We start from the raw sequence: 13519 nt of genomic DNA, 5'->3' as shown, positions 1-13519 counted from the left end.
GACCGCAATGGGAAGCACGACCGCAAGGCCGGCTCCTCCTCGGGACTCCGTCGCGGCTCCGCGAAAGAGGAGGCCGCTCCGCCGCCGCGTCGGGCCCTCGCGCCTGCCCCATTCACCGTCGCCCTTAGGGCCGCCGGCGAGCGCGACCGACAGTACCTGGCCGTGGACGTATGCTGGCGTTATTGGGAGATGCGGACGCCGGTCCCGTGGAGCGACGTCCACCTTCACAACAACTGGCACCTCTCCGCCGACCGGGTCCCGATCCCGCCGGTCCCGTTGAGCGGCCGTGCGCGCCGCGATGAGATCGCGTGCCGATGCCGCCTCCTCCCCGACGATCTCTACTACCACGATAGGTACGCCTCCGATTCCGTGCTCTAGGACACGTGGCTCCAGGATGAGCACGACGTGCGGCACGCTTCCTACTTCGCCGGCACGACGTCGGGGCCGCGGCGGCCACATCAGGAGGTGCGTGGGCGTACGCGGGTGTGCGGCCTCACGCCCACGCCGTCGCCGTCCCCATCTTCGTCGCCACCTCCACCTCCTCGTATGACAGCGAAGGAGGAGGCCCGGCTCATGTAACCTGTCATGGAGGACTCCACGAACACGCACGATGAGCGCCAATGGCTGGGCCTCAAGGAGACGATGGCCCTCTTTGCGGCCGGCGACGTCGCCATCCTCGAGCTGGAGATGGCGAGGGCGGAGGAGATGGTGAAGGAGGAGCCGGTGGCCGCGTTCCACCCGACCCTGGTTGGGCAGCACTGGAGCTGGTCGTGCTCGGCTTCGGAGATGGCCGACGCCGTGGGGGTCGCGAACTGGTGCCCCATGCCACCGCGGTCAGTGGAGCGGGACGCGTCGCCACAGAAGGAGGTGGTGAAGGCACCTCCCGCCTTCGAGCCCGCCCCCGTCTACCACACACCGCCGGCTCACCTCTGGACGCCGCCGGACTACGTCGACCTTGCCAGCGACGAGACGACACCGCCGGCCACTGAAGACGGCGACGGCGACGGCATCGACGAGCACGACAGGAGCGCGCGGGCGGCGGCCGTTTTTATTTTGTTTTTATGTTAATTATGGCAATGTGAACCGTGAAGCTGGACTGTTTTGTGGCTGTGAACCTAAACTTATGTTTTATGTTTTTTATTTGCGTTTATTTATTTTTAGGCATTTTATACAAATTTTTCTGTTTCTTTAATCACATTCATCCCGAACATGATTTAAGATGCGGCCACGTGTTGGACGTATCCACGACCCAACGGATAAAAATAAATATGGACGAACACATTGCCGCCTTAAATGAACGAAATCCGGCCAAATCAAACGTCCAAACCGTTTGGGCGTGGTTCGGCTGACGGGGGCCGTGCACGTCGCGCGTGTCACCGGCCGTTAAGCTGATGGGGCACCTGGCGGCTGCTGCGGAAGCCTTTGAGACACGTGCCGGGGAAATGGACAGACACTCTCTCTCCCTGTCTCTCGTCCGGCCCCAATCCTCCTCGGCTCCCACGACGGACGGACACAAACGCGGGCGCCGCCCGACGCGCACAGGAGAGTGCCGGCGATCGGAGAAGGAGATCTGAATCAAGGTATGCGCAAGTTTCTTCTTTGCATCGTGCTGCTGCTATGCGTTACCGGTAGGTTTCAAATCTTGGTCCATACAAGCAAAAACCATGTTTACCATCGAAATAATGTGCAGAATACATTCAGGTGGTTCATTCAAGCAAACCTTGCACAAATTATTCATTCCCCCTTCCTTAGCTGAACCAACTGTGCGCTTAACCCAATCCCCCTGCACTCTTGGCGTGTCTCCAGAAGCTGTTTCACCTCCTCGATCATTGGCCCCAGCATCGGCACGTCACGCTCCTTGTTCTGAAGCTTGCTGACGATATCTTTGCAATCCATCTCAATATGCAGTCTAGTAGCAGTCACTTCGTCAGCTATGATCTTTGCTGGCTCCATAGACTGAGGAAAGAAGAGGCATGCCCCTCCCAGGAAGGCACCCTCGTGATTTCTGAACACCACTCCCATTTTTTTTGTTTTTTTTTTGAAAAGGGGGTTTACCCCGGCCTCTGCATCAGATCGATGCATACGGCCTCTCTTATTAATGAAATAAAGAGGTTCAGAACATAAGTCTTACAAACAAATGAAAAAAGGTAGCACGTAGCTCACACAGAGCAACGACTAAAAGACACAAACGGGAAAAGCCACAAACCGGCTGGCATAATATGAGGTAGGTAAACTAGATGCCTATCCTATTACATGATCGCCATCCAAACCGGTTGAAGATATCCCGCGCAACCGTCTCCCACCGGACAGATCCAGTAACCAAACGCTCCCTGGCCTCCGTCGGAGTGAGTAAGGACCAAGTACGGATCAGCGCCGTAGCCCGGAACAACACCTGCAAAAAATGAGTATTTGATGTCCTGTTAAAAACCAAGTCATTCCTGCAGTTCCAAATTGCCCATAATAACGCACATACTCCTACACGAATTTGTCTGGCTGTTTCGGGCTCCGTCCCGAGCAACCACGCCCCAAAAAGCGTGTTTACCGATCTCGGTGGAGTAATATTAAAGGCAATTTGCACGGTGCGCCACAACCCTTGTGCCAACGGGCAATCAAAAAATAAATGTTTGATAGACTCATCCCGATCACAGAAGCTACACCTAGTAGATCCTGTCCAGTTGCGCTTAACTAGATTGTCCTTTGTAAGAATTACCTGTTTATGCACAAACCACATAAACACTTTAATCTTCAAAGGAACCTTAACGTTCCAGACTACATTGGACGTAGGTATCACGGATGAATTAATGATATCAAGATACATAGACTTGACCGTGAACACCCCAGTTCTAGTTAGCTTCCAATACAACTGGTCGGGCTGAGGATTTAGCTGCACCTCCATCAGCCTACGGACCAAGTGAAGCCATGCTTCCCATCTCGGTCCAGCAAGCACTCTTCTAAACTGGATGTTAAGGGGAATCGTCTGCATTACTGTGGCCACAAGGGCATCCCTATGCTGAACAATACGATACAGCGCTGGATACTGAGAAGCCAGAGGCGTGTCACCCAGCCACGTATCCTCCCAGAATCGCGTATCAGCTCCATTACCAACAATACATTTCGTTCTGTTAAAGAAAGTGGATTTAGCCCTCATTAGCCCTTTCCAGAACGGCGAGTCTGTAGGTCTCATAGTGACTTGGGATAAAGTCTTTGAGTACAGATATTTACTCCGTAAAATCTGCGCCCATGTTGCCTCTGTCTCAGAAGACAGCTTAAACAGCCACTTACTCAGGAGGCACTTATTTTTAACTTCAAGATTTTCAATGCCAAGTCCTCCTTGGTCCTTTGGTCTGCAAATAATATCCCATTTGGCCAATCTATACTTCCTCTTAGATTCATCACTCTGCCAGAAGAAGCGAGACCGATAAAAGTCTAGTCTCTTCCTCACCCCAACTGGTACTTCGAAGAAAGATAGCAGAAACATAGGTAAACTCGTGAGCACCGAGTTAATGAGAATCAACCGGCCTCCATAAGACATGAGTTTTCCTTTCCAACAACTTAGTTTTTTCTCAAATCTATCCTCGATGGTCTTCCATTCAGCATTCGTTAACTTACGATGGTGTATTGGAATACCGAGATAAGAGAAAGGAAGAGACCCACTCTCACATCCGAACAATTGTGTATAAGCTTCCTGTTCGTCTTTGGCTCTACCAAAACAGAACAACTCACTTTTATGGAAATTAATCTTCAGCCCAGACAATTGTTCAAAAAGGCATAATACTAGTTTCATGTTCCTCGCCTTGGCCAAATCATGTTCCATAAAAATGATTGTATCGTCAGCGTATTGCAGGATGGATAAACCACCATCAACCAGATGAGGCACCACTCCCTCCACCTGACCAGCCTCTTTGGCCCTCCCAATCAGGATCGCTAACACATCAACCACAATATTGAACAGAATAGGTGACATAGGATCGCCCTGTCGCAGACCCTTGTGTGTTCGGAAATAGTGGCCTATGTCATCATTGACCTTAATGCCAACGCTACCTTTTTGCGTGAACGTTTCCACCTGATGCCTCCAGCGCTCATCAAAACCCTTCATTCTTAAAGCTTGCTGGAGGAACGGCCATTTGACTTTATCATAAGCCTTCTCGAAATCCACTTTGAAAATAACCCCATCTATTTTTTTCGTATGAATTTCATGAAGCGTTTCATGTAGGACCACAACCCCCTCTAGGATGTTCCTATCCGGCATGAAAGCCGTTTGCGTAGGTTGAACAACAGCGTGCGCTATCTGAGTCAGCCTTATCGTACCAACCTTGGTAAAAATTTTGAAGCTGACATTGAGCAGGCAGATCGGCCGAAATTGTTCAATTTTGACGGCATCAGTTTTCTTAGGCAACAACGTTATCGTGCCAAAATTCAGTTGGAACAGCTGCAAGTGTCCCGAGAACAAATCATGGAACATTGGCATCAGGTCCCCTTTGATAATATGCCAACACTTCTTGTAAAACTCAGCCGGGAAACCATCCGGCCCCGGCGCCTTATTACATTTCATCTTGGCAATAGCCTCGAAAACTTCCTTTTCCGAGAAAGGGGCTGTTAACACATCGTTCTCCACTGAAGAAAGTTGAGGGATATCGCTGACCCTAGACTCATCCAGGGATACACTACTCTCCTCTGGTGGTCCAAACAACCTTTTGTAATATTCAGTAATGTATGTTTTCAGGTTGTCTTGGCCAACTATTGTACCCTCCTCTTGCTCCAGCTGGAAGATCCTCTTCTTCCTATGCTTGCCATTAGCAATCATGTGGAAGAACTGTGTGTTCGCATCCCCCTGGACAACTTTTCTCACCTTTGCCCTTAATGCCCACTTCAATTCTTCCTCCCGGAGCAATTCCTTCAGCCTCATCTCAGCCTCATGCTTAATATGAAGCTCAGTGGGTACCAGAACCATAGTTTCTGCTTTTACATCTAAGGTTTTTATAAGTGAAAGGAGCCGTTCCTTCTCAACCTTATACATTCCACCTAGATGTTTAGCCCACCCACGAAGGAAGCTACGGAGATTCCTAATCTTGTTCTGCCACCTCTCAATGGCACTTCTACCTCCTACCTCTTTCGCCCATTCTCTGGCAATAAGATCCAAAAATCCTTCTCTTTCAAACCACGCCATCTCGAACGAGAAAACATTTTTGTTGCCCGAGTATGTAGCCCCGCCAGAATCAAGCAACAACGGCGTGTGATCAGAGATCCCGCGAGTGAGCGCCTGAACAGTTACCACGGGAAACTTCTGTTCCCAAGCAACACTAGCCAGAACCCGATCCAACTTCTCGTATGTTGGATTAGGCATCACATTAGCCCACGTGAACTTCCTACCTGAAAGCTCAATTTCTCTCAAATCTAAGCTTTCAATAATGGTATTAAACATAAATGACCATCTCCCATCGAAGTTGTCATTATTCTTTTCATCGCGTCTCCTAATTATGTTAAAATCCCCCCCAACCAGAATTGGAAGCTGCTCAGACCCACATACTCTAACAAGGTCTGCCAGGAAATCTGGTTTGAACTCGGACTGCGCTGCCCCGTACACCGCCACCAAAGCCCAGTCAAAACCATCCTGTTTGGACCGCACCCTGAACTTAACAGCAAAATCCCCCATGACCACACTTCGAACTTCAAGAGAGTCACATCTAACACCCAGTAAGATACCCCCCGACCTACCTCTAGGCGGTAGACAATGCCAGTCAAACTCAATCCCTCCCGACAAAGTATTGAGAAATTGAGGTGAGAAATTTGCTCTACCCGTTTCCGACAGGGCAATAAAGTCCAAACAATGCTCAATAGATGCCTCCGCAAGGAACCTCCTTTTAGCCAAGTCCTTAAGACCTCTGCTATTCCAAAAGATCCCTTTCATATTTCATCATGAAATTTTTTAGCCGTACGAATCCTAGCACTCCTACGGACTACAGACATCGGGTAAGTTTTGCGCTTCCACTTGCGCTTAGGGCTGGACGTGCCCTCCCGGTCCATCGTACTCGTAATCGATGGATTATCTACTTGCGTCCCGATATTCTCATCGTCCTCCTCCTGCTCCTGGAGGGGCGGTGCTAGATCATCACAAAAGTTCTCAAGTACTCGAACTCCCAAGGCATCAATTTCAGAGTCATTCATAGGTTTGACCGCAGCTAATTTACGAATTACTTCTAAAGCCCTCTCGGCTTCTAGATCAAGCAAATCGTTAACAGAATTAGTAACTTCACCCTCATCTCTACCAAGTGAAATTCCTAACTGTTGTGCCTTATCCATAATTTGATCATGCGAGAAATGCAAAATAGTATTGGAGGTATTAACAGACATACCAGTAGTGACTTGGACGTCACGAAGCTTGGCCGCCCTCGCGGCACAGCGCTGCTGCATGTCGTCCACCTCCGGATGGCTCTGAAGCCGACAACTCATACGTCGACCCTCAGCTGCCTGGTCCGGGATCCCGCCAAACATAATGACCTCCTCCCGCGAGAATTTATCCGGCGAGCGACCACCTGTCACTCCCCGAACATCCACCCGGTCGCCACCAGGTGAGCGCGGTGAGCGCGCCGAGTCCAGCACTGGGGAGGAGAAGGCCACCTGCCCCCTCCCCCCATCCACCCCGGACCGCCTGTCCGGAGTGCACGTCGCCATCTCGAATATGGCGCCCCCCTCGGGCACCGAGGCCGACGGGGGCGTAGAGGCCACCGGCCCCACGCCCTCCCGCCGAACCTGCGCATCCGCCAGAGGTGATCGCCCAGCCACAGGCGAGCGAGGAGAAGGCTCCCCAACCGGAGGATGAGAGGGGGCCTCCAAAGAATCCCGATCCGGACTCCCAGATGAGGTCAGACCACCCGCCTGCACCACAGCCACGTCACCACACGCTGATGTAGACGAGTCAATATCCAAGCTCTCGGGCCCACCGGAACCCTCCACCTCCGTACCCGCAAAATCCAACGGCGGTAAAGAAAACTCAATCTCCTCACCCGACTCCACCCGCTCGCTCCACAGTCTCGGAGGAGCGGAAGCTGGACCAAAGGAACCAAAACGCAGAGTGGTGGTCGGCACAGATACTCCAGGCGCCGTCCCTCCTCCTGCTGCCCTACCCGTCGGCTCCGGCCTCTTGGCCACCTCACTGACAGAATCATCGGCCATCTTTTCCTTACCCGCAGTATCATCATCACCTTCACTCATGTCATCACCAGTGGCCGCTGGAGCCTCTGCGAAGAGACTATCATCCTCAAACTGAATCTCAAGAGTGTAAACCTTCCCTCGAAAGGCCCACTTAACCATGTCGGGTACATAGTCGATGTCCAGAATACTGACCAATAGGCGAGCTATCCCATGAGCTCTAGTGAAATCCATATCAACTCGCTCGGTCTTACCAACCATAATACCGAGACTAGCCACCACCGTGGCATCCCGCAGCAACTCAGACGGAGCCCCCGAAAAGCGCAACCAGGCCTGGATAAGGGGTGTACCCTGGGGCTCAACCAGCTTCCACTCGTGGAACTCAAGAATGGCCTCAGTACCCAAGACCTTACACATCCCAAAACTCAGCAACCGCTGTATATCCTCCACAGATGGGAACTGAACTCTGAAAGTGTTGGTCTCCAGCCTGACAAGCTCCCAATGGAAGTCACCTGGTGCCAGCTCCCTGAGACGCTGAATGATCTGAGCCTCGGACACTTGCCCTCTCGTCACTTTCACTATCCCAGTTGTCGTACTGTGCTCCTCCTGAGGAACCTCCCTCTCAGTCGGTGACTCAAAAAAAGTGAGTTCAGAACAAAAAACACCATAAGTCATGAGGCTCGGTCTCTGCTCCCGCACCAGCGGACACACTCCAGATTCATGTGCAGGCTTACCACAAGAATCACAAAGAGCCGCCACACACTCAGCAATGAAATGTCCCTTATCGCCACATCTATAACAGAGCATTCTCTCTTTTTTCTTAGCAAACTTAGCAGCCCTGTCAACCTCGGATCTGTCAGAGCCATCCGCCGACATAGCCTGAGTCTCGGCGTCGACCGGAACCTCCACAGCGGCCAGTTCCGTCACAACCTCCATCGCCTGGCAACCCAAGTCAGACTCCTCAGCACTGGCATCGACGACCGTCTCAACTGTAGTTTGATGTTGTCTTGGACGGTACCGACCCCCTCGGCCTCCTCGTCCACGATAGCCGCGAAACCCGCCTCTGTTACGATTAGCTGGCCCAGTCGCCCCTTCGACAAAACCACCAGACGGCCCCAAGAAAGGCCGTTCAGCCGAACCATCACTCTGCCAGGCATATCCCCGTCCGCCACCCGTAGACGAGGATCCCCGGTGCTGTCCCTCACCAAATGCATTGTAACCATCGTCACCCCACTGTCCTCGAGGTGCCGCTCGAACATCCGCCCTAGCCTGAACCGGAGGTGGCTTAGCCTGCTGCAACACTGGCGTCGCCGCATCGCTGACCTGCCTAGCCACAAATAGCGGCGGTCTAGCTCCCACCTGCACCACAGGAGGCTGGGCATGGGCACCCAGAGGCGGCCGAGCGAGAACACCGCGGCCCGCAGCAACTCCAGTCGTCGGCGGCCTAGGAGCACCACGGCCCGCCGCCGTCACCGGCGCAGTCGGCCGGACCGCCGCGACGCCGCGGCCCGTAGGCTTGGCGACGGCAACCGCAGCACGCTGGTCGCCGGCAGCACGCCCTGCAGCATGGTCCGCTCTGGGTGGAGGCGCGCCACCACGCCCAGCCACCAGCGGCACGCCGGCGCCGCCGCCACCATTGCCCGCATGGGTGCCGCTGCCGCTGCGACCAGCGGCCGTTGCCTGCGCCAGTCCTCCGCGGCCCGCCGCTGCCGGAGGAGCCCCAGCGGCCGCGCCCGGAAGAGACCCCCGTCCCGCCATCAGACGAAGGGTAGGTATACGAGCAGCCCTCCCTCCGCCGCGATCGAGAAAACAAGGACGTCCGCCTCTGTGTCGAACCCTATGTCGAAACGATCTCGTGCATGGGGTTGTAGACTTGGGCTGCATAACAGGCTGGGCCTCATACCCATCGGTCTGTAACCCAACGTCAACATTGGCCGGTTCACTCAGAACCGGCCCACCCACCAGCTGACCGAACTCACAGCCCAGCAATCCGTTCAAACGAGCGATCCTATGATCGCGGATCTGAGCGCATCGGTCGATCGCCGGCGCCGGCACCGTGGCCGCCGACGACCGCCGAGCCTTCTTTCTCCTTACTATCTTCCATGAATTGTGAGTGATGAAATCGGAAAGAACAGGTTTAGGAAGACACACCTTCGGAATCGGTCCCTTCCATGGCCTGACCGCCGATGCCGCATTCCTCCGATGAACTACACGTCGCACCAGCTCCTTCCTCTCGTCCGGATGTAGCCCCACCCGCGCCGGATCCTCCACCGGCACTACCGTGTCTACGGTCTTGGCCACATCATCTTCATCATATCCTGCATGAAAAAGATCGCCTATCAAATCCGAAGGTGTAGGCGAGTGCGGCGAACCTTCTGAGCCTTCGTTGTCTCCGGCGTCATCCTCGTCGTCCGCCTCCAACAGAGCCCAAAAACGGCCCCCGATGCTTGCCCGCGCAGCCGCCGCGGAGGGACACGGCGCGGCAGCGGCCTCCGCGGTCCCCCGGGGATTCGCTCTAGGAGTCACCCGGGGAGTCGCCCCAGCCATGATCCGAAGGTGTAGTACGTACGTCAAACACATCTTTCCCATCTTGGTCGTTGCTCCCATTTCTGCATTGGTACAGGCTTCACAATCTTGCTCTTGCGGCCAGGAACCGACTGTCATTCCTCCATCACCTTCACCACTGATCGAGCAGTATCTGACGCCTCTTCGATCCTCCTTCCATCCCGTGCACTGTATCTTACCGACCATAGCCCCATAGAGGCCCTGAACCATGGTAGCTCGTTCGCCGTCAGAGGCATTCGCCAACCACGACAGCAGCCATCTAGAAAGATCACCCTGGGTCCTGGGAGCTAACTGAAACCGGTGGAGAACTCCCAATTCCGAGCGCATTACCTTCCAGAATTTTGCTGAATGATGACAGTCCCAAAACCGATGATATTTTGTTTCTTCTCGACCACAAGCAACACAGAAGACTCCAGCCTTAATTCTTCGCCTGTGAACTTCTGAGCCGACCGCCAGCCCATTTCGGATCCATCTCAATGTGTGTGTTTTAACTTTTCCCGGAGCTACAGTGTCCCACAAACTCAGCCAGCCCTTGTGATTATTTTGGCAGATCCCTGCATTGTATGAATAAATAGAGGAGATGTTGACACTAAAAAAAACATGTTTACCATCTATAATCCTCAATTTCTCCCTCACTCAGTAACCCCGTCATAAAAAATCTAGTGTTTTTTTTGCAGGGATAGTGAAATACTCCCTCCGATTCTAAATATAAGTCTTTTTAGAGATTCCAATGTAGACTACATATGGAGCAAAATGAGTGAATCTACACTAAAACGCGTCTATATACATCCTATGTAGTCCGCATAGGAATTTCTAAAAAGACTTATATTTAGGAAAGGAGGGAGTATCTTCTTGACGCATAATAACTTGAGTTTACCAGAGTTGTGCACTATAACAAAGGGTACATTACTGCATTAGTAGAACACAAATCATGGATTCGTTTCAGTGAAGATACATATCATGATACTCATGGATGATAACTTGAATTTGGTGGAGCTAGGCACAAATGCACACTTTTTGTGAAGTTAGCTTATGCTAGTACAACCGAACCCAGGAAGAACACCAAATTCTTAATCAAGCCCTAAACGCAATGGGGTGAAAAACTGTGCACCTGTGTAGCAATTATGATAGCCAACTCAACATGTTTGCGGCAAATTCTGGAGAATCTGTTGGTGGTTCACATGCAACGTCATTCCAACTATGAAACTCATGAGCCGGCCGAAAATGTCTCTGTCACGGCATGTTGAGGTCAATTGGCGTTTGGTGCCTGCGCGGGCAACCAACGTTGCAGCCAATGCCGATGCCGAGGCTGAGCGTCAAATCCACCTCCCTGCTGCTTTGCTGGCTTCTAGTTACATACCTTCCTCCCTCCTGCTTCTGTTTACATGCAAGGGGTCAACTCGGCGGTGAAACTGAGTGTTATGATTAATTGCAATGGATCAATCCACTTGCCTGCTCCTGCCTCGAGACCATCTCCATCAAATCCCTCTCCTCAACCGTTGCTTTCCCCTGCAAGCATGCATCAGGAACGTCATGAGCGAGCCTGACAGCAAGATGGACTTTACAGAGTCAGTGTTTCTTTTTTGCAGGAAGGTACAGAGTTAGTTGTTCCATCTTTGTGTGTGTGTGTGTGGCTTTGGCAGACCAATAGAACAGCAGATCCGGTGCCTCCGGTCTTTTCTCGTTTTTCTTTGGGCTTGTTGAGCTGTGCCCTCGGCAAAACCTTGTACTTCTTGCTTCTTGGTTGTGTGTGTGTGTGTGGCGGACTCATGTGTGGTACTCGTTGCTTGTGGCGGTTTGCTTTATTTATAAAGCGGGGCGAAAGCCTTTTTCGGTAATAGAACAGCAGGCCCTGAACACATCTCGCATGAATATAAGGCGCGCATGCAGAAATATCTTGATGTCGCATACACTGGATAAATGCATCTCCCTGATTCAGTTTTATCCATTACGCACAGCTGAAATCTGGTACTCCCTTCCCCGCAAAAATAAAAATGAAAATCTGGTACTCCCTTCCCCACAAAAATAAAAATGAAAATCTGGTACTCCCTCCGATCCATATTAGTTGTACTAAAGCAGTGACAATTAATATGGATCGGAGGGAGTAGATACTAGCCAATGTGGCTGTTGGTTTATACAGTGTGAATTGGATGATTTTTTTTAAAAGGAGGCAAAAGACTTGCCTCTGGATGATTCTTTCATAGAGCTGGATGGAGACATGTGCTGGATGTGGTAAACCTCGTAAGTACTAAAATTTTAAAAAAATCATATTGGTATATTGAGACTCACCTTCTCCTGTAGTGTGGCGATCCTATACGCTTCCAACTGATTCCACGCAGGTGAAAGTATGTTGAATTTAAAAATGAATCCGGGGGCATATCAGACTGAAATATCTTTAAACGCCAAAAGATATAAACCATATAAATCAAAATTACTAGTGATGCAACAAGTTGAGTTATACATTGGCACCGTAAGGCAAAGCACTAGTCATCTACCTGCCATGATTAGGAATTCAGATGGTGGAACCAATCTTCATCCTAATATACATCACAGATACACATCTGTGCCATCTGTTAACATGTATAGTTCTAGGACTCTCTAGGAAGTCTTGTTAGCACCGGACCTCTATTCTTTTTCTAGTACGTTGTAACGATTCCTCTCTGAATCGAACTCCTCTTTGTATGCGCTGTCGATGGGAGGTGCGCCCCAATATATAACATGTATCCGTCGGCCTCGAAGGGCAAGACGTTCCACCAAAACTTATACCATCAACCAACAGTAGAAACTTAGTTTGGCACTACTCCTTCCATTTCACCATACGACGGGTAAATTGGAAAAAAAAAACTATCATTCCTTATTTATATCAAGGATTTTCCCCAAAACGTTGAGAGATCGCTCGAACTGTTTGACCAATACCTTATTAGGTGCTCTGAAGAGCATGCCCTCTTGTGAAAAATCAGTTGTTTTAATCTTCTAGACTGTCTAATATTTGTAGTAAAGCAAGATTAGGGCGTGAGTATTGTTAAACTTTCATACCAACAAGTGATTTTTATGTTGTACTAATGGGCCGATTCCCTCTCTGATGTCAGATCTGCAAATACCATGTGTTGTGCTAGGTAGACTGGTTACCAAATTCGATAGTCATTCATGGAACATAAATATCAGTGCAACTGATAAATTGTAGACTCAGATACTAAAATAAATGCTTTGGGTTTCTGTCTGAGCATGAGAAGCCTGGCACAAGTGTTACAGTAGAAATGCCCCACAAAAAAGTGTTACAGTATTAATAGGCAAGAAAGAATGTAAACTATATAAACATCTCTATGGAGTGTGATTCTCAGTTTCACATTTTATTATGTGGAGCGTGATTCCCATTTTCACTTCTTCCTTTTGATCAAAGATAGGTTAAATTTACATGGTGACAACAAAAAAACCAAAATTTCAAACTTGCATAGACATCCCAGTTCTTTTCCAGTAAAGAACCTTACTGTGTTACTTCCGCAGACCCTGAGGTACCTTGATACTTTACATGAAAAAGTCTTGAATTGGAATCTAAACGAAAATTCTGCGACGAAGATTTCCAAAATATATTTGTACTAGGAAGCTAATAAATGATATATACACCAAACACGCCTTATTGAAACATACCTTCCTGGTCTTTGCACTCCTTAGTGCATACTCTAATGTCCTTTCAATTTGGCTAAGCTGCTCGATGGTCAACTGGGATATGCTTGATTCATCAATTGACCTGCTGATAATATATATATTAATAACAGTTTGGAACTATTTGTAGTTGCAATTGCTA

Source organism: Triticum aestivum, chromosome 2A, assembly GCF_018294505.1.
Source record: "Triticum aestivum cultivar Chinese Spring chromosome 2A, IWGSC CS RefSeq v2.1, whole genome shotgun sequence".
In the NCBI taxonomy this organism is placed as follows: domain Eukaryota; kingdom Viridiplantae; phylum Streptophyta; class Magnoliopsida; order Poales; family Poaceae; genus Triticum; species Triticum aestivum.
This window is presented reverse-complemented; position numbering follows the sequence as displayed.